Source organism: Sturnira hondurensis, unplaced genomic scaffold (assembly GCF_014824575.4).
Source record: "Sturnira hondurensis isolate 20B ecotype Veracruz unplaced genomic scaffold, ASM1482457v3 Scaffold0001304, whole genome shotgun sequence".
In the NCBI taxonomy this organism is placed as follows: domain Eukaryota; kingdom Metazoa; phylum Chordata; class Mammalia; order Chiroptera; family Phyllostomidae; genus Sturnira; species Sturnira hondurensis.
The window spans coordinates 6,836,523-6,854,785 of record NW_028073935.1 but is presented as its reverse complement, the minus strand read 5'-3'; the positions used below and the strand labels follow the sequence as shown (position 1 = coordinate 6,854,785).

The window sequence follows — 18,263 nt, the reverse complement described above, 5'->3', positions numbered from 1 at the left end:
ATATGCCACCCACCTACTGGCTCTGTGGTTCTATGGGGGTGAGGGATGCAGAAAAGGGATAATGGTCTCTGCCTACCTCTCTGTTTGGAAGAAAGGTGTCCCCCAGCTCTCACCTTGATGCTGGACATTTCAATTCCTTTCCATATTATGCTGGTGTTTTTCAAGCTGTTACCCCAGTGCTGGAACTCAGAGGGAGTGAGTTTGAGTAAATCTGTGTGTGGGTTCTTTAAAAGGAACTGCTGGGACTCCAGAAGTTTCTTCCACCAACTCAGTCCCTGCTGGCTTTTGCAGCCAGAAATTATGGAGACTTATTTTTCTGGCTCTGGAACCCTAAGCTGAGCCCACTCCCAAGATTTTCCTCCCCAATTTTTTTCACTGCATGTGAATATGGGACCAGTTTGTATCATGTCTCCCTCCCTATCTGTCTGGATGGATGTGTTTTCTTTAATTTCATATTTGTTGCAATCAATCATGGCTAGGCAGGTTCATGGCATTCATGCAGACAGAAAAATATTCATGGAGCTGTTGGAATGTCTGGCATGCCTTTATTCATGGGTGGATGAGCCACACATGCTGCAAGCAGTGTGCCTGTCTGCATGTCTGATGTATGGCCCTTGCTTTCCAGTGTGGCATCTGCCATGGCACCTATCTTGGCACTTGTTCCCTTGCATGTCTCTCATCACCATTGCCCCCAGCAGGAAGTCGCTACCTGCTTAAGTACTAGAGGGAAACAAAGCCCCAAAATGCCAGAAATTATATAACATAGCATAATTCTTTGCATGCAAGCTCACTTCATGTTATGGGAACAGTTTATCAGACCCAGTCTCAAGGCTATGAGAACACTGGTTATCAGGACCCTCCAATGCTATGAGAACATTGCTTCCTTTAGCTACCCAAACACCTGGGTGAGGAAGCCAGACTATCTCCACTTATCCTATCTCATAGTTGTCAGATTTCTTTTTACCTTTTATATTTTATGTTTTTTCTTCATTTAACTTTTAAATCACTATTATAGTTGACTATTAAGAAAAAAACAATAGAAGTAGTGAGCATATTGTGATTATAGTCATTCATTACTGTATATAAAATGTCAGCAGTGAGTGTCATTCACTGACCCCATTAACAGGTCTGACACTGAATACCACCCCTAGGATGATGTTCACCACCCTCATATGCTTCTCCGTTGTAATAGTGCCAACTTTCTTGACTTGGATCGAAGTTCACCAGTTCTCTCCCTGGTCCATTCCATCAATCTCTTCTACTTCCTTCCTTTTAGGTAGGAGGGTTTTTTTTTTCAGCAAAGAGAGTTTATTAGGAGAAAGAAAACTATTCTCAGGAAACTTCACCTTAAATTCGATTATTAAGTGACCCTTCTCATACAGTCCACAATAAATTGGCATGCCTTCATTTAGCACACACTTGATATCTCCATGCTTGACAATCTGACCTGGATGAAGTGATGACTATGGTTCGGTTGTCAAGAGTAGCTATCGGCTTTTGGAAGTCACACAATGCTTCAACCAGCTATATGTCCATACATGTGAAAAGGTCTCCTTGTTGAGTGAAAACACTGTGATCCTTCTGATCTAAAACAATGATAGTATTTCCTGGATCTAGTTCTGGTTCTTGGACTCCTTCACTAACAAATGTTATCTTCTGGTGATCTTTTGTGCCTTTGTCAATATAAATTTTAGAATTTTCTTCTCTCAAACTATCTTCCTTTTGTTGCAACTTTTACATCTATCTTTAGGACTGATCCATTCCCTGTGGCCCTAGGACTCCATGCACACAGATGGAACTTGCTGAACCATTCCAGATCCTAGCTGATTAATTCTTACTTGTATCCCAGTACCTCAGCAGTTGGGACAATAGTCTACTGCTACTTTCTCTCTACCTTGGCCTTCATGTTTGTTAGAAATCACATTCTTTTGCAGAGCTAGTTTTCTTGTTGCATCATTATATGAATTTTCTAAGGTTACCAAGAGCTGATGCAGAACATTTTTACCTCTGCTTTCCCTCTGCATCCTTCCTCCTCCTCCAAAACACATGAATGTCTATGAAGGAGCCAAAACCTTCACCTGCTCCTTCTTTAATTTTTCTCCTGTTTAACTGTTCTCCTTTATCATATAATTCCCTTTTCTTTGCATCAGTGAGCACTTTGAAAGCTTGAGAAATCTGTTTAAACTTCATTTGGAGTCTTATCAAGGTGGTACTTCAAGAACAGCTTACTGTAAACCTTTTTCCGTTCTTCCTGGGTGGCATTGGGCTTAACCCCCAAAACATCATAGTAAATGGTTTATTTCACCATTTTGACAGCCATGAGTGGTCTGAGGCAGGTGTGGCATAGCAGGAAAGAGCATATTACTGTACTCAGCTCCTAAAGCCACTGCCACTCATATAGTTTCTCAACAAGTGTTCTGGAAAGTTCCCCATAGTTGTCAGATTTCCATTCAAATTGATTTCTGATGGTTCTGCATGGTGGTTGTCCTGTAATTTAGTTATAATTTTGTTTTTGAGATAGTCCTTTAAAAGAGTTTCTGGAATCCTATTTCAACCAATAGGACTGAGGCTTTCTCCAACCATTTGGAACAGTGTATCTCCAACCAACTGGTGCAGGTCTATTCCGATTTACCAAGACAATGTCTTTTGGACCAATCAAAAGACTTTGATGATTTGGAGTTCTCATTTGCATGAGGATAGACAAATCAGGGACCAGGAGCAAGAGACTTCTTTCCATATAAGCTAGCTCCCCAGTGGCTATAAGCACACTTCTCCTTTCCACCAAAGACTAAAGACTACATCTCCCTGGATGAACTGAAATGCCAAGGAGTCATGCCAGAGAAGATCAGCCAGAGCAGAGCAAAGTACAGCAGAAACAAAGCAGAGCTGTGTAGCCAGATAGGTGCCTGGCTTCAAGGTTACCTCACAGCTGTGCTGTTTCAACAGCCATGCTGTACTGCAATTGACTGTTTTTCCTGGAATAATGTTTCCTTCCTTATTTCACCCCAATTTGGGGATTCTTGTTTGTGCTGAATTGGTGCCAATGACAATCCTTTGACAAAAGTAATAATAGTAAATACTTCTCTCATACAAGGAAACCTTAATAAGGTCAATGACTTTCTCAGCAGACACCTTGTAGACCTATAGAGAATGAGATAATATGTTCAGAGTGCTGGAAAAAACACTGGCAACCTAGAATAATTGAATTTTGATAAAGTTGTCCTTTAGAAATTAAGGCAAGATAAAACCTTTTCCTAAGAATAAAGAAAAAAGCTGAAGGATTTTTTGTCACCACTAGACTTGTCTTAACAGAATTGCTAAAAGGAATCCTTCAAGCTGAAAGATGCTGCCTAGTAAATTAAAAACATGAAATTATATAACATAGCGGTAAAGGTAAGTAAATGGATTAGAATACTCTAATATTGTAATACAGTAGTATATTAACCATGTAATTCTAATATAAATGATAGAGAACAATAATATTACAAATAGCAATTGTGAAAATAATTTGTTAATGGTTATATAATATAAAACTGTAAACTGAGATATCAAACATAAAATCTGGGAGGAGAGTTTTTGTAAATGATCAAAGTAGAGTAGTTTTTGTAAATGATCAAAGTAGGGTTTTTTTAGCTTAAAATAGACTGTTACATGCCCACCCCATCTTTATCCAGCCTGCAGCCTCCAGGCTCCTGTGGTGAGTCCCAGCAGTCCCCAGTTAGAAGATACAGCATAAGAAGTCATCTTATTACTAGCATCATTTAAATATTTATGAAATTAAAAAATTGTAACTGCAATTCTGATTCATGGACCATCAAAGAAAACAGAGGACACAGGATATACAAAGGAGCAGGTTTGGGCAGGTTTGAAGACTGATACTGAAACAGGAACTGAAAATTCAATGGTGAACAAAGCAGTTGGTTTCTGCTCTCACAGATCTGAATTTTTAGTGAGGAAGATTAAACCAAGCAAGCAAGTAACAACTAAGTGTTAAGACCTATTAGAGACATGGTAATTTCAGTAAGGCCTCAGTTTCCTCCCTTTGGCCCTTGTGATTTGGACAGCTGCCTCTTTCATCTTTTCCTACATCACCGTAACTCTCCACCACGTTGACCCTGCTTTGCCTTACACCAGTGACACTGGTACAGTCACTCCAGAAAAATGCTTGTTTGGGGCAATGCTGAATTTTGCCACAGTTATATGCTTTGCTACCATTTATGTGCATTATAAATAAGTTCATGGCCTGAGTCCAGAAGGGAAGTGTATGTTCAGATTAAACAAGATTGGCCTTGTACTTGTATTGCTGAGTTGTTTAGGACTTTCTCTTGTGGCAAACTTGCAGAAAACCACCTTTTTTACTGTGGACATCTGTGCAGCTGTGCTCACCTTTGGTATGGGCTCACTGTACATGTTTGTACAGACCATCTTTTCCTACAAAATGCAGTCCAAAATTCATGGCAAACAAATCTGGATCAGACTGCTGTTGATTATCTGATATGAAGTAAGTGCATTTAGCATGCTGACTTGCTCATCTCTCTTGTACCATAGCGGTTTTGGCACAGATATAGTACAGAAGCTCCACTGGAACCCCAAGGACAAAAGTTGTGTGCTTCATATGATCAGTACTGCAGCAGAATGGTCTATGTTATTTTCCTTTTTTTTTCTGTCCTATGTCTGTGATTTTTCAGAAATTTTTTTTATATGTGGAACCCAGTTTACACAGATTAATCCTCTATGTCACGGTTCCTTGTCCTATGAACAAACACATGAACAAACATATATACTGTCCAGAGATTTCTGATAAAAGGATACAATAGTTCTGTGATGATTGTGATTCTCAGGGATGGGGAAAAGATTCATGAATTACTTCTGCTCTGAAATTTCCAACCAATTAATCAAGTCCAAACAGTGACATTGATGGGTTCTGATAATCAAAAGATGTGAATTAATCCATTTTATAAATTATTCTAAAGGATATCTTCAAGAAGATCATGTAAAAAACATTGTTGCTTATGCTTTTTTTAATCCCAGAAAATAAAACCAAAAGACTATAGCACTGTAGATTTTTTCTATTTTATTTAAGTGAGACATCAGAAATACACCAAACAGTTTGCAAAAACCTGCATTTTATGTTTTAGAAATATTATAAAGAAATACTTTTCCCTGAAATTCACCTATAAAGGGAAGCAGACCTGAATTCACGTGAACACTGTCAATGCTTCAGCTTTGCACAAGAGGTTTTGAGGGTATTCATTTGGTTCCTGCCATAAGGCCAGATCCTGTGCCAGCTGGTTTGTCACACATCGTTGCAATAATTTCATGAAACTTATTTGCTGGTGTGAGATTTTAATCCAAAATGAAAGAAGTAGCTACAGTTAAATTCACTCCAATCATATTTAACATAAAACGAAGGTTAGTGTTCATTCACAAGGCTGAGAAGTTTGTAAATAACAGTAGATCATTGATAAAATTAGCTTAAACTTCAGTCAATAGCTTTTATAGATCTTTCTTTATGGCAAATTATACTTACTTATAAAAGTAGCCTTGCCCTGGCTGGTGTAGCTCAGTGGATTGAGCGCGGGCCTGCGAACCAGAGGATCGCGGTTTGATTTCCAGTCAGGGCACATGCCTGGGTTGCAGGCCGGTTCCCTGCAGGCCAATTTCCAGCAAGGGGACGCACGAAAGGCAACCATACATTGATGTTTCTCTCCCTCTCTCCTTCCCCTCTAAAGATAAATAAATAAATAAAATCTTTAAAAAAAAGTAGCCTTGAACAGGCAAATACTGAGCCTTTTTACTGAGATGTGATCTTTGTAGAGCTCAAATTCTAAAGGACAAAATGAGTAATCCAAAAAAAACTAGGTGCAAAATAATTGTGATATATCCACCAAAACAATTTTCTTTCTCTCGGGTCATGCAAGTGATTGAATAGCTTCTACCTGAATCCCTATTTATACAGATAAAGAATGGTTTACAGATCCCAGATAAAATTCAAAAGAAGAAAATATTTATCTGGAAGGTATCTGGTGACAAACTGGTTTGCAAAAGAATCCCTGTAGAAGATTAACAAGATTTATCTTTTTAGAAGAAAATGTTCTACAGCCAGAATAAAAGATGGTGAGAACAAGTTTCAAGTGTAAGAGCAAGCAATTTAAAGGAAAATTGTTATGTGGAACCAGAGAGCTTGATCATGGATAAGTTGTTAGAATAGGACTAAATGTTTCTGAAGAGTTCAGGACTAAAACAAAATGGAATAAAATACTGTTTATATCAAGCAGCAGTGAATATGAGAGACATTTCAATAAACATCAATTAGCATCACTAGAAAAAATACAGGTACAAAGTTTAAAAAAATGTTTATTATGTCTCTGCAAGTCATATTGCAACCACACCTGAGAAATGGCATGTAGTCCCTGTTGCTGTATATCAAGGAAACTAATTCAATTACAAAGACCACAGTATGGTAAGGGGAAAATTGGTAGAATCAACATTCATAAAATTATAAATTATGTGTGGGTAAGATGACCCAGGGAAGAATGTGGACTTGCATGTTCATACTAGAATATTATGTTAAAGGTATACACTAACACATTAGATTATTTTAAAATAATGAAATAGACTGTTATATGTATAAGATACTTTAAGTAACCTCAGGGTAACTACAAAACAAATACCTACAGTAGATAAACACAATATAAAGAATATCAAAGTATACTCATATAGAAAATGATTAATTCACTAAGGGAGATAGAGAGAAAGAAACATAAAAAAAAACTACCAAAGAGAAAATAATTAGCATCACAATAGTAAATCCAGAGCTAACAATAGTCACTTTAAATGCAAATGAAATAAATTATTCCATCAAAAGACATAGAATGGTAGAATGGATCAAAAAACAAGACTCCCCTATAGGATATCTGCAAGAGATTCACTTTAGCTCCAAGAACACACAAAAACTGAAAATTAAGAGATAGAAAAAGATATTCCATACAAATGGAAACTTAAAAAATAAAGAAAGCTATACCTACATTAGAAAAAGTAGACCATTGGTCAAAGACTGTAACTGAGATAAAGAAAGTTGTTATATAATGATAATGGGGTCTATACACCAAGAGGATACAAAAACAATTATAAGCATTATATACAAACAAAATTGGAGAAACTAAATATTTAGCAAATACCAGCAGATCTTAAGGAAGTAATAGACAATAGTATAATAATAGTACAGAACTTCAATATACCACTTTTTACAATTTATAAGATTATTTAGACAGAAAATCAATAAGAAGACATTGAACTTGGACTACATAAATGGACGTAAGAGACATATATAGAATATTCCATCCCATAGTAACAGAATACATATTCTTTTCAAATGCATACAGAACATTCTCTGAGATATATCATACATTATGTTACAAAAGAAATATAAACAAAATGTAAGATATTGTACTAGTTTCTCTTCTGATGCTAGAAAAGCATCAGAAACTTTTAAGAAACTAGAAATATATAGCAGAAAGAAAACTGAAAACTTCACAAATATGTAGAAAATAACCAAGATGATTTTGAACAATCAACAGATAGATAAAAGATGAAATTAAAAGGGACATAAATATCTTGAAACAAATAAAAAGGAAACACAGCATACCAAACCTCTGGGGGGTATTGTAAAAGCAGTTTTAAAGAAGAAGTTTGTAGCAAGAATGTCAATATTAAGAAAAAAATAAAGACCTTGAACTACCTTACTTTATACTTTAAGAAACAAAAACAAAACGACTAAGCCCAAAGTTAGGAGAAGGAAGGAAAGAACAACCATAAAAGATAAATGAAATAGAAAATAGATCAAAATTAGAGAAGATTAACAAAAGTAAAAGTTGGTTTATTAAAAGAAAAACACAATTGACTAAGCTTTAGCAAGATTACCAAGAACAAAGAGTATTCAAATAATCAAAATTATAAATTAAAGAAAGGACATTACAACTGATAGCACAGAAATATAAAGGAGCATAAGAGATTACTATGGACAGTATACACCAACAAATTAAACAAGCTGGAAGAAATTGATAATTTTTTTAAGCCATATGATCTACTATGTCTAAATCATGAGGACATAAATAGAAAACCTGAACAGTCCAACAATAAGCAAGGAAGTTGAATCATGGATAAAAACCTCCCTAAAAGAAAAGCCTAAGGCCAAATGACTTTATGGGTAAATGTTACTGAACTTTTAAAAAATAATTAATATCAATTACTGTCAAATTTCTATAATAAATTGAAGTTGTGGGAATACTCCCAAACTAATTTTTGCAAGGCCAACATTACCATGATAACAAAGAAAGGTAAGGATACTACAAAAAAAGAACTATAGATCAATATTTCTGATGAGTATAGATGCAAACATTCTCAACAAAATAATACCAAATTGATTTCAATAGAACATGAAAAAGATCATACACTATGATCAAGTGGAATTTATTTGTGGGATGTAAGGATAATTAAATATATGCAATTCAATAAATGTGATACACCACTTTAATAGAATGAAAGATAAATATTATACAAACATGTTAATAGATGCACAGATAATGTTTGACAAAATTCACCCTTTTTCCCTGATAAAAACTATCCACAAATTGGATATAGAAGGAATTTTCCTCAGCATAATAAAGGCTATGTATGACAAATGCACAACTAATATCTACTCAATGGTACAAGTTTGACAGTATTCCCTCTGAGAACAGGGACCAAACAAGGGTGCCTATTCTTGCCACAACTACTCAACATAGTCCTAGCAGAAGAAATTACACATGAATTAAAAAGGCATCCAAATTGGAGAGAAATAATAACTTTATTTCTGTTTTACTGAATACATGATCTTATGTATAGAAAATTCTAAAGATTCCACAAAAATAAAAAAATGTATATCTGTTAGACTTAATAAACAAATTGAATAAAACTCCAGGATATAAGTTAACATAAAAATCAGTTGCATTTGTATACACTAACAATAAATGTCTGAAAAAATAATAAAAACAATTCTATTTAAAATTCCCTCATAATAATATACTACTTAAAGATAAGTTTAACGAAGGAAATAAAAGCTCTATTCACCCAAAACTATGACATTGATGAAAAAAACTGACAATGAGACAAATAAATGAAAAGCTATTCCATTTTCATGGGTTGGAGGAGTCTATATTATTAAAATACCCATATTACCCAAACTATCTATACAAGTCCCATCAAAATTTCAATGAATTTTTTCACTGAAATGGAAATTAAGTTCATATGTAAAAACAAAAGACTTCAAAGAGCCAGAGCAGTCTTGAGAAAGAACAAATCTGGATGCATCACACATCCTGACTTCAAACTATAGTAATCAAAACAGTATGGCACTGTCATAAAAACAGACATGTAGAACAATGAAACAAAATAGATAACCCAGAAATTAACCTATGTATTTATGATCAACTAATATTTCACAAGGGAGTCGAGGATACTCAGCAAGGAAAGATAGTCTCTTCGATAAATGATGCTAAAAATACTGGATATCCACATACAAAATAATGAAGTTGGATCCCTACCTTACACCAGTCACCAAAATGAATTCAAAATGGATTAAGAACATAAACATTACTTAAATGTAAAATTCCTATAAGAAAACATAGGGAAACATCTATTTGACACCCATCCTGGCAATGACTTTTTTGATATAATACCAAAACTCAACCAACAAAAGTAAGAATCAACAAGTGGGATTATATAAAATAAAATAAATGATGTGCTTCTGCATATCAAAAGAAATAATCAACAAAATAAAAAGGCAACCTTCAAAATGTAGAAAATAATTCCCTAATAAAAGTTAGTATCCAAAATATATAAAGGACTCATACAACTCAATTACAAGAAAACATGATTAAAACCCTGACAAAGGACTTAAATAGACATTTTTCCAAAAAAGATCTATGAATGGTTCACAAGTACTTGGAAAGGTACTCAACATCAATCATCATCAGAGACATGCAAATCAGGCCACAAGGCATTATCACTTCACACCTGTTAGGATTTCTTTCAAGAAGACAGGAGATAAGTGTTGAAGTCATAGAGAAAAGGAAACCCTGAAATACTGGTGGAGGGAATATAAACTAGGGCAGCCACTATGGAAAATAGTGTAGACATTTTTTCAAAAAATTAAAAACAGGACTACCAAATGATCTAGTAATTTTCCTCCTGGATATTTATCTTAAGGAGATAAAATCACTATACCTAAGACATCTGTGCTCCTATGTTCTGCTACAGCGTGATTCTCAATAGCCAAGACATAAAAACAACCTATGTATTCATTGACCAACAGATGCAAAGATAAAGAAATATATATTCATCTATATATACATATAAGTAAATATTATTCAGTAATAAACAAAAAGGAAAACCTGCCACTTATGACAAATTGATTGGACCTTGAGGGAATTATGACAAGTGAAGTAAGCCATCCACAGAAAAGGACAAATATTGCTTGCCATCACTTATATAAGTAATAATCTAAAAAAAGAAATGCTGACTATGTAAAAACAATAGAATGGTGATTGCCAACATTTCTGAGTGGGAGAAATGGAGAGCTGTGAAAATGTACACACTTTCAGTTATAAGATAAATTCCAGCAGTTGAATGTACAGCATGTGACTACAGTTTATAATACCGTAACGGTATTGTATACCCAAAAGTTGCTATGAAAGTACTGCTTTAATGTTTTTATACATTACAAATTATACATAACAAAAAGAAAATGGTTATTATGTGAGGTGATTAATTAGTTAATTAATTTTGTGGTAAATACTTTGTGAGCATACATGTATGGTCCTCACATTGTTTATCTTAAAATTATACAGTGTTATATCAGCTATATTTTGGTAACTTTGGGGAAAAACTCATGCAATAATTTTATTTGTGAGACTATATGTACATATATATACATACATATATATATATGAAACTGTATATTCATTTTGTGAGAATATGTGTTTATATATATATATACTTGAATTAGAAAATTTTATTTGTGAGAATATATATATGAAACTATTTACAGTGTTTTACTACCATTAGCCCCAAGTTTTCACATTTGGCAATTATCAAACTATATCAATAAATTTCTTTCTGTACCAGATTTTGACACAAAAATTAAGATAAAATACCAATCAACTTTAAATTTTGGAATACTGTATGCTATGCTGCAAAGTATAAAAAGTAGAATTTTTCTTTCAAGGGTAACATTGCCAAAGGCATTGATCTTCTCTGAAGTACTTGGATCAAGAAGGTATTCCTATTTATGGGATGACAGTTTCTAGATTTCAGTTACTTTATTAAGAGAGACATTTCTCAGGTTTAACTAAATATAATGCACTCAGAATATCATTTACTGAGTTTTAAGAAATGATATCTTTAGTGTATGAACTCTTATAAAAGACACTTCAGTGTGGCAGCCTGCTGACCACATGAACCCAGAACTTCCCCATAATATAAATGTAATGTGCATCTTCAACGAATCATCATGGTTGCTTCCAAAGAATTAGAACTGAATTCCATTCACCAATCTATTTCTAATTTGGCTGATCTTTGTTAAAATCAACACAAGCGTCTTATATTGCATTGGTGTACATGTAAAATTTATGTATTTGTACCCAAATGACAAATTGGCAAAGCACTAGTAGTGGCTGAAGGAATGATTTAAATTAACACAAGCTACATTGTAACATGCTAATGATATTCCACTCTCTAATCCAAACAGAACACCTGGAAACTATTTAGTGTCTTGGTAGAAAAAATGCTCAAAAGAACCCCAGGAGATCTTCTAGGATGTATAGGCAAGCACGTGTGAATATTAAATAATCATTTCCAGGGATTCCAGATTTTGGTTTCTTCCTATAAAAAATATCGTGGGAAATTCAACCAGGATGGGAACTTGGTAGGATGGAAGATATTTGAAATTAGGGAGCCAGAGTTGAAAAGATTCAAGTTCTTCACACACCTGACCAAGTTGAAACCTGAAAGTAGTTCCAATTGTTCTTTCTTGCCCCGACCCATATAATAATGAATGAACACCACTCAAATAATTTCTTATCGAAAGAGAGAAATCATACTTAAGCAAGCAGCTCCACACAAGAAATTACCTCCCCCTCTCGCTTTGCCTTTCTGCCTCTCCCGCTCCTCTTTCTTTCTAATCTGACCGAGTTCATATGGTGTGCTGGGCATTATGCTAAGTTCTAGATGTAGAACCTCAGCAGGTATAATTTTACAGAGGAAAGCATGGTTAAGTAATCATCCAACCTGGCTACTGTGTAACAAAACTTAACGTTGTTTCTCATGTATGACCTTAAGCACAGTGTCCTCTTTTGAAAAAACAAATAAAAATTGAGAAAAATGCATGTCTACCGATGCTATTTATGAGTTTGTATATGTTGTTTCCTCTGTATTGGATGCTCTTTCCCCCTTTCTGTCTGAAATATCTCATTTTTCTTATGTTTTAAAGACTAGCCGCAATGTCCCTCCTCAGTCCCATCTGCCAAAATGGGTCTTCACGGGGCACTGGGTGCCTGTCCGTGTCCTATGGCACTTCTCCCTGGCACTGTCTCTCCTCTGCACTACATCAGAACTTTCCTGAGGCCAGGCCCATTTCTTTTTTTTCCTGATTTTTAATTTTTATTTATTTATTTTTAATGTTATTTTATTATATTTTCCCATTACCATTTAGTCCCATTATGCTGCCCTCCCTCCAGCAATTACCAACCAATTTCTGATTTTTCTTGTTATCATCCAAAACTATGCACAGTGGTAAGGGTGTACAGTTGATACCAGTCCAATTAACTATCAAAGTTTAATTAACTTTTCCTTGTAATTGTGGCTTCACAAGTATTAAGTTAAAAAACAAGTATTTGTTTTTTACATGCTTTTTGTTATTAGTGGTGTCTATAGTCAGCTCTTAACTTTCTAGAGTGTCTGAGTAGCGTGTTTGTGAAATGTTCAAGAGTTTGTGAGACGGGTGTTAAAAACGGCCATTACTAAAACTTAATGGCATGAACTTACAATTAAGTGTGTTTTATTAAGAACAAATGTAACAAATACTAAAAATCACTACCTCTTCATTATTTTACATTTTACTAGTCTCTGCTCTTGAGATTATTAATATTTATTGTATATGTATGGCAGAAATACTGTACAGTGAAGGGCTTCTGCACCTCTATTTCCAGGTCTGCTGCATTCAGTGACATCAGCACAGTAGCTTGAAATCTGCCAAGGTTGAAGCATTTGCCTCATAGAAATTGATAAAACTATAAAGTGGAGTCCTCCCACCCTCATTGATTAGCACACTATAGACTTACTCTATAATCACACTTTCCTTACCCAGATTTAGTACTCTTATTTTCACATTCCTAATTAACTAAACATTACATTAAATTTTTCCTACACACAAATTCATAATATTCAAAAATTTAAAATATAGAAAATGCATTTTGGAGTTAAAAAGATACTTAATACAGTTATCTCCTTGCACTGATTTAGAAGTCAGTAGAGCCTCCTGCAGTACCACAAGCTCATGATAATGGATTCAGTTTTTATCATACAAGGTAGAAAAGTGATCTTCATGATTTGAGCTTTCAGATCTCTCTAGAGTTGAGAGAGACAGGGCTCCTCATAATTTTTCATCAGATTACATAATGAATAAAAGAGAAAGCATTTCCCTGACAGTTGAATCACTATACTGAATTCTTTTTTAAGAGAAAAAATGTGTAAATTCTGCACTTATTCACTTAACATAGAATCAAAATGAAGCAATAAAAATCAATATTTTACCTTATAGGTTTATTACTGTACCTGATTAATTCTCTGTCTCTTCCCTTTCTCCTTTTCCTGTGTTTTCTTTGCTCTCTTTTTAAGAAAGGCTTTCTCTGAGGATTTAGACATTGAGCAGTAAAACAGGTAGGGCATTAAGAGAAGAAATGATCTGCGAGCAGATATCATTTATAATTCATTTGAGATGTCTGTGTGGGATTATTGAGGTGAAGCAACACATGAAACACTTGTGTACAGTGAAGTGCAGGCTTTGAATATGAAGTTGAGGTCCTCACCAAGACAGAGAGAGAACAAAAAGGAAAATCCTGTATTCTTTCTGAAAGAGAAATTGAAGATCCCACAAGTTGCTGTTGCCATGGTTATTTTTGATCATTTACTCTATTTTCGCATAATTAATTCCTATTTTTGCCTTATCTTGTTCTCCTCAACAATAATGTTTTCCTTTTAAATTCTTCTTACATAATAAGTAGGATGTGACCCAATTTTTGGTGATGATCTAGATGAGAATTTTATGAACATTGCTTACTGAAAATAAAAGACATGGGAGAAGTGTGATTTATATAACTGACTTTTTATGACACAAATGTTAGATAATTTTTGCAAAGATGCAGCCGCTCATCCCATTTGGGACCTTACAGTTAAAATCATTGATCAAATGTCTTTCTTCATAATAGAATGATAAAGGAAACTTTATTACACAGTTTTATTATCTATCTCTATATTTCTCTTTTAAGCATAATATTTATTCATGTTGTCCCCTATCTAAAAGTTTACTATGGAAATATTCAAAGATGCTACCTTTTATAGAACTGTCCTTTGAGCAAATTTCTGAAAAATACATTGCACAAGTGCAACACATAGGGTTATTTCCTGAGTTTTAGAAAAAAAATAAGCAGATATTCCAGAGTAAATGGAATGACACTCAAATAAGCTGAGTACTCTGGGAGCAGAACTAAAGAGAAGCCACCTGGGCAGTTTTTTTACACTGGGCATTCTGTTTCCCAGGGCCTAAGTTTATCTTGGAAGATTGAAGGCCAGTTGTGGCTTTGAAGGTACCAGGCAAAGCAATGGGATTAGGTTGCTTTGCCTCAGTGGTCTGAATTGTTGAGCACACAGGGGAAGAGTTCATTGACTATGGGAATAAAGTTCTTGTGTAGAGAGAGGAAGGAGTAAGTCAGCTGGCACAGCTGGCCTTTCTATGAACACTCTTAGAACAATGGTGTTAGGGGCAGACAGTGAAAGATACCAATGGTGAAGTGGTTAAGTCTGAATAGTCAGAGCTTCACTTCAGCAATTGTGTGTACTGGCATAAGTAAAACAAAAACACCCAAATTACAGTCCTCAGTTGAGCTGAGGTATTGGCTCTGCTATGTGACCTTCAACAAATCATCTACTTTCTCTAAGCCTGTTATCTGCCACTTGGGAATAATAGCTCATTAACTGCCAGACGCCCAATGACAGAAGGCACCTGGAAATTCTTTGGAAATGAAAAAGTAAGTATTGTCCAACCATAAGGTGTGATTAGTAGTTTGGATACCATGGATAGGGGAAAAATGAAATTGACTTTTGAGGATCTGCAGAAATAATACATGCTTTCTATATTCTCTACCACGATACGTTATCCTTGGAAGGGGCCATTTTAACGAAATAAGACCAACTGGAAAGTCTTTGAGACCTTAATAAGCTCAGTAGCTACTGAAATAAATTTCTAGTCCTAGGGAACTCTTTCACCATAAAATTAAGTTGTTGAAATGTGTGTAAAGTGCTGACGATATCAAAAGAGACTTCTGGGTCTACACTGAAACGCATAGTAGAGTGGGTCACAGCACACCAGTGAGACAGTGCATACCACAAGAAAGTCATTCTCCTCAGCGCAAGCGTGGACAGGTGTGCAGTGTTCTGAAGTGGTAAGTAACTCTTCCTCGTACATGCCTGCATATGGAGCCAGAGACTCTCCTGAACCTTGAACAAATGGGAACAACCAGCCATTATCAGCAGCAGCATTTGGAAATTACTCTTTCTGAGGTTTCATTTCAACTTGGAGCTTGAGACAGTGAGAGATAATTGCCTTTACAGTTATCCTGAGTGGATTTTTATTACTTCTCTTCTCAGAGATTTTCCAGGGGAAAAAAAGTAAAGAAAAGAAGCATTTGCTGCATAGTCCAAGGGGAGAATGTTTTTTTTTTTTGACAGGGAGATAATTTAGAATGAAAAGCACCCCAGGCACTCTGGGGGTTTTCAGAGCTGTATGTGCTGACATCTGGAGAGGCCTTGTGAGGCAGTGTCAGTGAGTGAGAAGAAGGAACTGGCTGCTTTGCTGCAGGGTCCTGGGAATGGACAGAGGGTAAGCGTTTTCCTATGGATGTGTCTGTTTTCGCTGAGACAGTCCTCACTGAGACAGTTCTCACCAGGGCAGCATTTAACCAGCTTCCTATACTCTCCCTTCTCACTAAAGCTCTGCCAGGGACTCTGGGAAAATCAATTATCCCTTTTTAAACATAATATCACACCTATTTTCTTACTTGAAAGGTAAGCTTTATAAAGTGCTAGTGTGTATGACTATTCTGACAAACATTACTTGAACAATGGCAGGTAACAGCTAGGGGGAATTTAGCCACAGACATGGTTTTTGTTCTATCTGCCTTGCATGCTGAATGCTTTCACTGTTAAATGCCTCTGTCAAATGCTGCAAAACCTGGCCAACTATGCCCTGTCATTGTGAAGGAATATACCTGGGCCAGGAAGACACTGTAAAGAAACATCCACTAAAAATCCCTCTAAAATGCCAACAGGAAAGCTCCTCCATCCTGGTGTGTCATCTAAATAATAGTAAAAAAGAGAAAACAGAGGTACTTTGATCCAAGCCCATATGCAAAGAAAAAGGTTTTATATACATGCATGTGCATGCATGTGCACACTCACATGCTCACACCACTTAAACATGTTACTAAACCTAAACTTGACTTTGATTTTAAAAACAATTGGAATATAACAGTTGTGAAGAATTAAGTGTGATATTTAGGTCAATTCGTAGTTTCCACAATAATTTTTCTGAATTTGTGCATATGTTAGTTTTCTCTTTATTTTTTGAATCAAATTTCTTAGTTTCTCATCCAAACTAAAGAAAGTCTGTCAGTTTGCTAAACAGATAAACCTGCTTGCTTGTTCCAGATTTTGTTTGTAAAAATGCAGTTCCGACCTTTGTCCTTCCAAATGACCTTCCAAACCATAACAAAATGCCTTTGCTGAGAACATTGAAGAAGAGAGGGCAAGCATGGATCTCACAATCAGTCATTCTTCTTCCCTTGGCTGGTCTTTCCTTCTCTCTTGATCTAATGCCATCTACATTGCTATAACATTTCATTCTGGATGACTTTTGTGGAAATCAAATTCTAATCATGTAAGGGCCATTGCACTCCTAACCTTTTTTGACATACTGTGTGTAGAAAAAAATTGCACATATTCTAAAGAAATTTTCACAAATATACTAATGTTCCCATGTAAGAAGAACCAAGATAAAAAAAAAACAGAATATTACCAGCAATTCCAGAAATTCACCTGGTGCCTTCTTCTAGTCAGTACTGCCCACCAAATGGACAATGATTCCAAGAGGGTCAATTAGCTTTACAAACTCTTGTAATACTTATGACTGTATGTAGTCTATTGTTTCTAGTTTCTTTCATTTACTACCATATTTGTGAAATTCATCCATATTGCATATATTAACATTTTATTTTAGTATGCCATTTTGTGAATATACCACAATCTCTTTATTCAACCCACTATTGATAGAGATTTATATATCTTCCAGTTTCTGAGTGTTTCTAAACAGTTACACTATGAACATTTTTGTACATGTCTTTTGATGAAAACGTACACAATTTTGGGGGCTATTAACCTAAAAGTGGGGTTTTTGAGTCATGGAGTATAAAAGTGTTCAGTCTTAGAAGACACTGAGTTTCTAAGTGGGTACCGGTTTACACCGTTAGCCTTATGGGGGTCATAGCTGATCTGAGAGATACAAACTTTTTTCTTAAATATTGTTACATATATTGGGTTCATAGTTTCAAGGTCATAACCAGCTACACATTTGTATGTTACTAATGTTAAGCCATAATGTTTAAGCTATCAGTTTGGTTATCACACATGTTTTATAAGGGTGTGTGATACTTGGTAGTAAATTGTGTCTGATAGGTAACTCAGACTCCAAAATTGGTGTTGCTGTAGTTGGTTTGTGTGTGTGTGTGTGTGTGTGTGTGTGTGTGTGTGTGTGTGTGAACTTTGAAGTCAGTGCTGTTGGTGTTTTTTTCATTTACTATTGCAAATGGTTGGAAAAATACATTGATTTTGATAATCCAAGAGATGTTGGAGAACTTTAGTGAATGCTACTTGAGTCCAGGGATGAGAGTGAT

At 35.2% G+C, this 18,263-nt stretch overlaps 2 pseudogenes; one reads left to right on the top strand and one right to left on the bottom strand.

Annotated features, from left to right (window-relative positions):
* Positions 1-1,003: 1,003 nt before the first annotated feature.
* LOC118974204 (dnaJ homolog subfamily A member 1-like) lies at positions 1,004-2,308 on the bottom strand (annotated as a pseudogene).
* A 1,058-nt stretch (positions 2,309-3,366) lies between these two features.
* Positions 3,367-4,801, top strand: LOC119004204 (DNA damage-regulated autophagy modulator protein 2-like; annotated as a pseudogene).
* Positions 4,802-18,263: the final 13,462 nt, after the last annotated feature.